Here is a 2,712-nt window from a genome sequence, read left to right as displayed (position 1 = left end):
CAATCAAACTGTGGCTAGTACTGTGATGTTACTAGTAACCTTTTCTTACGTCATATGGCCAAGAGAGCATTTGAAGGCGAAACTTCTGCATGGGGAAGCTGCATCATGAACAAAAGTTTATATCGAGTATTATGTTGACGTTAGTAGGCCCTGGCCGAAAGCGCAGCATGTGAAAGGTATAGATAAAAGTTATCGTTGCAGTCAGTACTGTGTAGTTACTAGTAGCTGGATTTAAGCTCGAAGTGAGACACTGTTGGTGAAACTTCATCATGAGAACGTCACAAGCTGATCACGCTCTATGATATGACTAGTATTATGTTGCTTATAGTAGGCTAAGCGCAAGCCGAAACATCAACATGTGAAAGTCGTAGAATTTTGCGATCAAACTGTGGCTAGTACTTTGATGATGCTTGTAGCCAACCGAATTGGTTGAAAAGCCCAATAAGTAAGCTAACTTGGGAGAGCTTGTTGGAAACCAAATGCTACTAGATTGGTCCAAATACATCCTTCAACAGGGGATCACTTGGCTCGCTTTACGAAGAGGAGCACAGCTATATGTGTTAATTCGGTATGAATCGCAAGATTTGTTTACCGACCTCTCTAACGCAAAAGGCGGTCTCGGCTTCGGCTGTTGACTGCGTCCGATTCAGGGTTATATAACTCTCGATTGAACACATTGATGTTCTATTGTTGGTGCTTCCAATAAAATTGGAACACTTAAAGCAGAACCGATTCAAATAATAGCATTCTGATCAATGATTGCATTCCTTGATCAAGAACTGCTGGAGTCATTGTGATGGCGAATTTTCTTCATAAGAAAATTGCAAAGAGACGGAACTTAATGAGACTAGTATTATGTTGTTTCTAGTAAGCGGAAGCTGAAACAGCAACATGTGAAAATCAAGTTTTGTTCAATGATCTCGAGGCGATAAGTACTATGAAGCAACTAGTAGCCTAAGCATGACTCAGATTTGAGACAGTCAAAAAGACTGGCGAAACTTCTTCACATGAAAGTTACATAGAGAACTACAAATGTATACAGCGAGTATTATGTTGTTTCTAGTAGGCGAAAGCTGAAACATCAACATGTGAAAGTTGTCTGCAAACTGTAGAACGATATGTGATTAGTACTGTGCTGTTACTAGTAGCCAGTCTGACTGTAGAAGCCAAGACAAAGGGAAACTAATGCATCTGAAAAGGACAAGTTATGGAAAGGTATGCACGATAAGTATTATGTTGTTTCTAGTAAGCGGCAGCTGAAACATCAACATGTGAACGTCGTTGTGTACAGTAACCTAGAACTATATAGTCCTTAGTAACGTGCATTTACTAGTACCTGTAATTGGTATTCAGACTCAGGCAGTTTGGAATAGTTTGGCAAAGATGCACCAGAGAAAACTGGGATTTGATACAGAAATTGTTGAATACAAGTATTATGCTGCTTCTAGTAGGTTGAATCCGAAACATCAGCATGTGAAAATTGAAAACATTTCTGGTTCGAATTGTCACAAGTATTTGGTGATCTGAGTAGCCAAACTCACTACAACGCCAATTGAAGGCAAAAATTCTCAACGGGAAAAGCTATTCTCATTGAATGAGCTAACAAGACGAGTATTATGTTGCTTCTAGTAGGCGAAAGCCAAAACATCAACATGTGAAAGTCTTGCTGAACAAATTTAATGTTGTTGAGCTCAGTACCGTGTGAATTAGTAGCCATAATTGGCGAGCGAAAATTGAACTGGCGAAACTTCGTCTTTGGAAAATTGCAGATGCCGAGCACTTATTTTGCAACGAGTATTATGTTGACTGTAGTAAGCGAAAGCCGAAACAGCAACATGTGAAAGCTGTTGAAATTTGTGGTCATTTTGCAATAAGTACAAGGAGTGTAACTAGTAGCCAGGTCAAAATTTGGGATAAGAATGAGCAAAAATTCTGCATGAGAACAGTTGAAATTATGAAACTAAATTACAAAGACTAGTATTATGTTGTTTCGAGTACGCGAAAGCGGAAACATCAACATGTGAACGTTTGTAACGAAGTTTCGTTAATTTTCAGCCTAGTACTGAGCAAGAACGAGTAGCCTCATCTCCAATCCCACGCAAAATGTAGTGAAATATGTGAGTGAACCTTATTCACGGTGAGGGTTTCCCGAGGTCTGTATTGCAGCGAGTATTATGTTGCTTCTAGTAAGCGAAAGCTGAAACAACAACATTTGAAAGTTGGAATTAATGACTGAATGGAAACTTCGACCTGTGTTTGATAGTAGTAGCGAACAAAACTGCTGAATCGGTTTCTGTCTCATATTGGTCAGTGAACCAATTAAGAGACAATCAACTACATAACCTGAATTGGGCGAGAGAACCCCCTTAACTTAAGCATATCAGTAAGGGGAGGAAAAGAAATCAACTGAGAATCCCTTAGTAATGGCGAATGAACAGGGAAAAGCTCATCGGGAAGAGAAATGGCAACATTTCTCGGTGTCCGGTATGGTTTGATGCTAGACTGGTGAATTTGTCCTGATGTCTACTGGAAAGTAGCATCAAAGAAGGTGAAAATCCTGTAAAGGTCATTTTCGATACCAGTCATAATGGCTCATTCCTATGAGTAGAGTTGTTTGAAAGTGCAACTCGAAGCTGGAGATATGTCTCTCCAAAAGCTAATTATAAAGCGAGACCGATAGTAAACAAGTACCGTGAGGGAAAGTTGAAAAGC

The 2,712-nt window shown here is 39.6% G+C and overlaps 1 non-coding gene and 1 pseudogene across 1 annotated transcript in view; both read left to right on the top strand.

Moving 5' to 3' along the window:
* The first annotated feature begins 503 nt into the window (after nt 1-503).
* Nucleotides 504-655, top strand: LOC142354967 (5.8S ribosomal RNA; annotated as a pseudogene).
* Nucleotides 656-2,338: 1,683 nt separating this feature from the next.
* LOC142354968 (large subunit ribosomal RNA) overlaps nt 2,339-2,712 on the top strand; it is a 3,522-nt gene continuing 3,148 nt past the window's right edge. The window contains exon 1 of the ribosomal RNA XR_012761144.1: nt 2,339-2,712. This exon is cut by the window's right edge and continues 3,148 nt beyond it. This is a non-coding gene — a ribosomal RNA (large subunit ribosomal RNA).

The sequence above is a fragment of the Convolutriloba macropyga genome, unplaced genomic scaffold (genome assembly GCF_964194025.1).
Source record: "Convolutriloba macropyga unplaced genomic scaffold, txConMacr16.3 SCAFFOLD_5183, whole genome shotgun sequence".
Classification (NCBI taxonomy): domain Eukaryota; kingdom Metazoa; phylum Xenacoelomorpha; order Acoela; family Convolutidae; genus Convolutriloba; species Convolutriloba macropyga.
Note: the sequence above shows the minus strand (reverse complement) of the source record. Positions and strands in the feature narration are given on the sequence as shown.